This window comes from Aedes albopictus, chromosome 3, assembly GCF_035046485.1.
Source record: "Aedes albopictus strain Foshan chromosome 3, AalbF5, whole genome shotgun sequence".
Lineage (NCBI taxonomy): Eukaryota > Metazoa > Arthropoda > Insecta > Diptera > Culicidae > Aedes > Aedes albopictus.
In genome coordinates this window covers 80,737,084-80,744,928 of record NC_085138.1, presented here as the reverse complement: position 1 = coordinate 80,744,928, position 7,845 = coordinate 80,737,084, and the positions used below count along the sequence as shown (strand labels likewise).

Genomic DNA, 7,845 nt, shown 5'->3' with positions numbered 1-7,845 from the left:
AGGGGGCTGACACTACTCTATTTCAACAAACTGAAGCATAATACCAAATGCCTTTTGGTAACATTTCAGTCGAATAAGTGCTCAAATGCCACTACTGCAACATTAGGTACTACCTCAACGAAGGGAACAATTACCCTAGTCTAGTTTTTGTCCCAGACTTAAATTTTGATTTAATATTTTTTCAACCATTCGCCACACTGTTTCAAACGACCCAATTTCGTGATCATAATCATTTTGGACCTGCAAAGTTGATTTTAGCGGTTTAGTGTCTTCGAGGAAGTTGTTTAATATGTTAGAACCCTTCTTTAGAAAGTATCGCTAGTGTTATTAATCCACCTAGAAGTGAGTGCGAAATTCGTTTTTTTATAAGTTAGGCCGTTACAAATATTTATTTGACTTTTGACCCCACCACACTTTGGCTGGTCGAGGAGAGGGGATACAAATATTGAAGCATTTAATCTAAAAAGTATTAAAAACTCATCGGATTTGTTATACATTTTTTTTAAGCAAAACGCGCTATTTTGATAAATATTTTTCATCTGCCCACTCAAAATTCAAAATGCAGCCAAAAATGTTTGAGGGGAGCAGTGCTGCAATTTTTCGACAGGCCTTTTTGATAGCGATATTTTGCTTTTCATTTTCTCCGTTTTGGTTTTCCTTTCAATGTTGCTTTCCGATCAGCAACACGGGAGCGAAATCAAATAGGTACTCACACTCGCACGCAGCGTGCTGAAAGCAAGAGCTGATCGGGCTAAATTTCCATTCAATTTTCTGTAGTTGAGTGTTTTCACCCGTGGTAGCGTATAGGGCACTCACTCTCACAAGCCACCGCTTGAGACGAATGGCCTGTCAGCATGAGTAGTGTGTGGATGATTGGGAATTGACTTTGTTGGGTCGCTCACGAATGGAGCTCTCGGACTCTGTCAGTTCTCACATCGAGGAACTGAAAACGACCGCCGCAGTCATTCATTTTCGGCTGAAAAACAGGCACTGACACTGATATTTTGCAGGACTGGAGGGGAGACAAAAAGTCAAGATGAAATTTGTATCAGCCTTATTACTTTTATTGTTGCTTTATTACAGAGATTTTCAGCCCTAGGCTGGTTCATACCTTATTTTTTCATAACTAAAGTCAGCGTTTTTATGTCTTCAGCAAAGCTGTAGAAAATGCTACTATGAGAAAACTTGTCAAACAAACTTTTGTTCTATCTGCTGAATTTTAAGAGATATGGATCATTTTTTGTGAATGACCCCTTAAAATCAGTTTATTTGTTGTAACTTTTCCTAGATATTTTTGGTAATGTTTAAACCTTCTACAAAGTTGTTTTGCTTGATGAAAGAACTATTTTTTCAACGACAGTGAAATGTTATTTGAAGTATTTTTGAGATCATCAATGATACAGCGCAACATTTTTTTTTGTCTCAAGAGCAAACTTAGGAGCCATCCATAAACCACGTGGTCATGTGTGGGGGGGGGGGGGGGGTTCGGGCAAAGACCACGGTCCATACAAATTTATTTTTTTTTGTATGAACGAAACATCACGCGGGGAGGGGGGGGGGTGTCGGAATCTCCCAAAAAACGACCACGTGGTTTATGGACAGCCCCTACGACTCATTCAAAATATTTCGTTTTACCAAATCAAATTTCATAGATTTAAGCATTTTATGTTAGTAAGTAAACTTGCATGCAACTTTTGGAGGGTGACTTGTATGGGAAATATCGTACCTTACATAAATTGTTTAAAACCATCAAATTTGATTTGGAAAACGAAATATTTTGCATGAGTCGTTAATTTAGATGGTAATTGACCAATTAACCCTTTCATTGCTTAAAAAAATATTTCCATGCTCAATGTCTTGCAATCAAAAAAGCCCAAAATGACATAGTTTGCCCTATAAATTGAGGTATAGCTCAAAATTGTGATGTGTTGGAGCTAATCTGAGCCTGGATTCGGATTCAGCGGCCCAAAATCCGTCAGAGACACATAAGTTTGCTCTTGAGACAGACAAATAGTTAATTTTTGTTTCGCTGTGTGATCAATGTTCAAGAACAGTCCAAATCCATATTATAAATCATTTTAAGCTTGTAAAATTTGTTCCACAAGCTTGGTTTGTTCGAGGAAGTTGTTTGCTAGACAGGAGTCCATCTTTTGAGAGTCTTAGTCTTAGTAATAATTAAAGGAATTTCTAGCAGTTTCTTTCGGAATACCTTCGGCAATTCCGATTTAACTTGCCTCGACAACTTCTTTGGGAATTTGCTCAGCAATTTCTTTGGAAATCTCTTTTCGATACCTCTTCGATTATTACTTTGGGAACTTCTTAGGTAATTTCTTCAATGTTTGGTAATAGTTTCAGAATTCTTTCTGACATTCCATCTGAAATTTGCTTGGAAATTCTTTCGGCAATTGTTTGTGGAATTCTTTCTAAAATTCCTTCAGAAATTTTTTTGACGATTTCTCCAACAATTCCTATAAGAATTTCACTGACATGGTCTTTGGAAAAACATTAACATACGATTTAGGAAACTTGTCAAACAATTTGTTTGGGAATTCCTTCCGCAACTTTATCGGTGTATTCTTTGAGAATTTCTTCGAAAATTTCTTTGCTAGTTCTTGCGGAAATGTTTATAGAAATTTCTTCGGCATCTCCTTTGGAACAAATTTTGCCAATTTATTTTAGGATTGGGCTTATCCAATTTATTTGAAAAGCTTTCTTAATTTCTTCAGGAATTCCTTTGGCAATTCTTATAGGAATTCTTTTGGCAAATCCTTTGAAAACTTCCAAGGTAATTTTGATGGAAATTTATCTGGAAATTCCGTTGGGACTTTCTCAGGAAATTTTCCGGGAATGTCTTCTGGCTTTCTTTGAGAATCCCTCCAAGAATTCCTTTTCAAATTGATTCGGCAATACCATTTTCAAGTTTATACGGCTATTCTTTTGAAAATAGCATTTCCTTTGTAAATTCTTCGAGCAAGCCCAATTGAGAATTTCTGAATTTCCCGAGGAATTGTCTGAGAATGCCCAAAGAAATGGCCGAAAAAATTTCCAAAGAATAAATTGAAGGAATTGTGATATGAATTTATTTTTTTTAATTCTTAATCACTTAACCTAATTTACAGCTCTATTGCGCACTAGGGCATTGCGTGAGCGATTTCAATTGACAGCTGATCTTACACTTTTTACAGCGCCTAGTTTTCAATTCTACTTTATGGAATTGGCTTGTGCTGCTTTCACTTTTCTAGTCTATACATGGTAGAACGATGAGCACAAGGATGAGGATGGATGGCTGTTGTTCCTTTCCAGTCCGGTTGGGGGTCCTTTATGAGTTACAGTTCGCCAATGTCCAGGTATCTGGGTCCGTTTGAACCGTGGATTCCGAAGAATTCGTTGTCAGCCGCTATCGGGGTGGAGGCCCGATCAGAAAGGCATAACAAAATTATAACCGATTGAGTTATTTATTTCAAAGATTTTTCATAACAGAATGAGTTATAAAAATCGCCGGTTAGGTGTTAAAATAACAAAAATTATAACTGAAATTGCTCTAGCCATAACATAATTATTACAGGTGTTGATACAATTTTAACAAATTTATAACAAAGTGAGATATAAAAAATATTGGAATGATCAATAAATTATAACACATTTTGTTATAAATTAGATATAAATATATTGGGTAAAAATTAAGTTGGGTAAAATTTAACTCATTTTTTGGGTAATTTTTATTAAGAGTGTTATTTATTTTAAGCGCAAAGTTTTTTGTATAAAAAAACTTGCCCCACGTAGTATATAAAAAACCCACACCCAGACGGGAATCGAACCAAGGACGCCAACCTTCACCTGCAATCCGGCGCCTTTATCAATGAGGCCATTGCAGCACTTGAAGTGAAGGGCGGTATATGATCAAGTGGTTCTTCGTTTTGGCGGCTGGTCTATAAATAGACTTATTTGTCCAACGTACAGGGGAGAGAAAATATGACGTCACATGAAAGTGTTCTTGATACATTTTATCGCAATTACGTCATCTTAGGATATAATAACAAAAGTGGATATAATTTAGTTTTAATTGTAACTCAAGAATTTGCTCTGCATTTTGGCATGCTTTACCTCATGATTCAGACCAGAAATAAATGTCGTATCTTCATCAAAGTTGTAGAGATAGTTAATGGCTCTTAAACAGTGGAAAGAGTGGCATACAATTTCACCTTCTCTTGGTGCTTGCGAGCAAATAAATTAGAACATTTTGACATATGTTATTAAATAATTATCTAATGTTCCTCACCATCAAGGAACTTCTTGCCTATGGCAAAGTTATGCAGTAGTCTGGTGGTTGGAAATTTCACTGCTTTGTGGCGTTAGTGTGCATTTCTGTGAGATTGTCAGATTTAGATGGCTTGTGAATTAAAAAATAAAGTATTTAATGCACAATTTTTTTAACATTACATGGTACAAGAATTGACATACTGATGCAATTCTGTGGCGTTTGCTTTGCCTCGTGACCTCATATAATGTTTTCATTTTCAGCAAAAAAGAGTTTAAACAAGAAATTCTTCCACTAGTTGAAAACACCTGTTCGGCATTTGCTTCGGCATTTGCTCAAGATGCATGACGATGTCCATATCGGTAAAAAAAGAAATAGCCTTCTGCTATTGGTTGGTTTTCCAAAAGCTTTCAATAGAGTTTCTTATTTTGAACTACTGCACAGGTTATCACATCTATTTGATTTCAGTTGAGATTCTGTTTTATTGAGTAAATCCTATTTGAATTACCGCTTTCAAATTGTGGAAGTTAAAGGAAATCATTGAAGCCTGATCGGTACTCTATCGGGAGAGCTACAAGGATCGGTTTCAGGACCATTGATGTTAGCCTTATTTATCAACAGCCTTCTTTCATCTTTGAAAGTATGTAATACCCACACCACATGTTTGCAGATCATAGGAAGCTGTATTTCTACTGAATTAATATGGACGTTAATTGCATGGCAATGAAACGTGTCTCGACTAGAAATAAATTTCAACGCTCCACAAATAATTTGTAATCAATCAATTCTTCAAAAACTAAGGTGATTTTCATTTGCAGACGACTAATTGATCCAGTTGTATCATGTTAATTCAATAACAATAATAAAACTTCCAATTTCAGAATAAAAACTTTTATAGAGTACAGTGAATATATTTTCATAGCAAAGACTTTTGTTTTGATCGAAAAAACTGCCTTCAAATATTTGATGATGACGATGATTTCAATCACGATTTTTTTGTTGTTTTTACTAATGTGTATTTTAACACTAAGCTAATTCTACACTTTAATGACGAATTGTTCAACGTTAACCAGCCGCAGTTTATCGTGGAAACATTGCGCCCGTTTGATTTGTACAAGGCGGCTGATTATACGTGACAGCTCCCACCCGGCGGTTGCAAAAACAGTTTTAGACAAGGTGCATACCGTGTACAAACCATAGGTGCGCGGTCTAGCGCGATCTAATACTGCGCGTTTCGAACGCAGCTGGCTGAGAATCCAAGATTAACGCGGCAATATCTACCTGGGCTTGCTTAAAGGTTTAGATCATGATTCAAACATGTCAAAAATACTACATTAGTTTATTTAAGGTTTGAATTTCAATTTGTGTTAGTGAATTTGAACCTAGATAATCAAGAAATCGATTTTGAACTTCCAATAAGAGATAATCCTCAATCTAAACAATCTAAATAAATTTAATGAGTAACCTGAATTTTCTTAAAGGTCTGGATCATGATTCAAACTTGTCAAAAATCCTGTATTTTACAAGCACAGTAGCACCACACAGCGGCGTAACTGCGTACCAAACACCACTTGTAAAATGTTCATTTGATATAAACTGCATTTTCAAAATTATAACTGAATTTGTTATAATGTTCATATAAAGATGATCAAAATGAATTTATTTGTATTATAACTGACTTTGTTATAGTTCTGATATAATTAAATATGGGTTTCAAATCCTTTTTGTCAAATATATCTAAATATAACAAACGTTGATATATCTATCAACCGCTGATATAAATTTGTTACATTTTTGTTATGCCTTTCTGATCGGGGGTGGGGGGGGGGGGGGGGGGGTTAGGGGGAGCAACTGACGAAAAATTGTAAGTGCCAGGGATAGGAATAAATTCCATGACCATCCTAATATAAAGCGAACGTGTGACCAACTACGCCACAGGCCCCGGCAATTTATCAAATAATTGTCAGAGAAATTTACAATTGAATGACCTAAGGAATTTCCAGAGGAATTTCCAAAAACGTTTGCTATGAAATTTTCGAAGAAGATTTGAAATGAATTACTTAGAAGTTTGCCCAAGAAATTTCCTGTTTATTACATCTTCTTCGGGGAATTAGAAGTGTTAATCGCTTTCGTTCTGAAAAGCTTTGTGAAACCATAATCCGTCTGAAACAAAATTTAAAAACGTTGGGATCCACTTCTAGAACACTAATAACACTCGCAGCATTCGCTTCGCACTTCTATCAACTCGTAGCTCATACTTCTCACAGCTGTTCTGGAAAAGTATTCTAATGGACCCTTGGATATTTTCAAGCGATACAATAAAGGGATTTTCGCGATGAATGTTAAGTTCGAACGGAAAATACAATTTTTTTGTAATTTTGAGAAGATTTTGTAGTTTCCAGGACTCATACTACTCACAATTATGCTGTAACATATTTTTTATTGAAAGGTCAACTATGAAAAGTAGACCTGTTCACTTTGAAACTTTTTTTCTCCGATTCTCCGTGACACATCAAATTATCAATCCACATACAAAAACAAGTCTTTAATCCAAAAATGAGCCAAATTGATAAAGATTTAAAGGTGTATCAAATCGATTTTGTGTTTTTTAACCGTTTTCACAGAAATTTACTCATAAATTTAGAAAATTGCTCCGAAAATACCGTTAGGATATAGTTAGAACAATACTCTACAACTTTGACGAAGATACTACGGTGTTTAAATTGCGTATTTCGAAGTTATTCAATAATTTTAGTTGAAAAATCACGAAAAAACACGATATTTTTACGATTTTACATACAAAAGTCATGTAATTTTACATTGTTTTACGTGACTAAATTAATTTGCTTTTTCTCCTTTGTGTAACGAAAATTTAGTCCATACATCGTTTTTGTACCGGGAAACTTTTTCGGCTTTCAGTCTTTGAAGCGGTCAGAACTAGAGCATTGTTTCTACGCCCGACGTTTCGATTGTTTATTCAATCTTTCTCAAGGGTTCTATAATAGAATTCGACTTAGTAATATTACGAAGATACACATAATTACATTGACTTACAGAAAAGTTTTGTTCTTCGTCTGGTTGTTTGTTTTTGTTAATTTTTGTTAAGCTTTTGGTTTTCATCAATTTCCTAAAAAATAGTTTTCAAACGAACACATTAAACATCTCACAATATTCAAAATATAACATTCACTAACTATTTTACTGGACAAAACGGAAACACTAGGCAACGGTTCACTACTCAGTCTTGATTCTAACTATTCTGTGTCTTCTAACTATTCTGTGTCTGTCTAGTCGCATCGACGGTGCGCCGCTCTCCCTATTTTATCAGTGTGTCATATCATCAACACGGAAAAAACAGTAAACAAACGAAGCGACTGTGATAGTTTAAGCACAATATATGCAGGAATTTTACATACACTAAAAGACAAAAATCAAAACAAATCATGTAGATAGACAGACAAGTTATAATCAGACGAACACTACTGACAACGACAATGACACCCAATAGACCTTTAACCCACTAGACTTGCATACAACATTTGACCCACTTCTGTAGAATAATTATACAAAATGACGGTTAAAAGACA

The 7,845-nt window shown here is 35.2% G+C and overlaps 1 long non-coding RNA gene across 1 annotated transcript; it reads right to left on the bottom strand.

Annotated features, from left to right (window-relative positions):
• Positions 1–6,770: 6,770 nt before the first annotated feature.
• Positions 6,771–7,590, bottom strand: LOC134291941 (uncharacterized). The gene is made up of 3 exons (XR_009999358.1): positions 7,453–7,590; positions 7,313–7,385; positions 6,771–7,254 (listed from the first exon to the last, which is right to left on the bottom strand). It is a non-coding gene; the product is annotated as an uncharacterized LOC134291941 (long non-coding RNA).
• Positions 7,591–7,845: the final 255 nt, after the last annotated feature.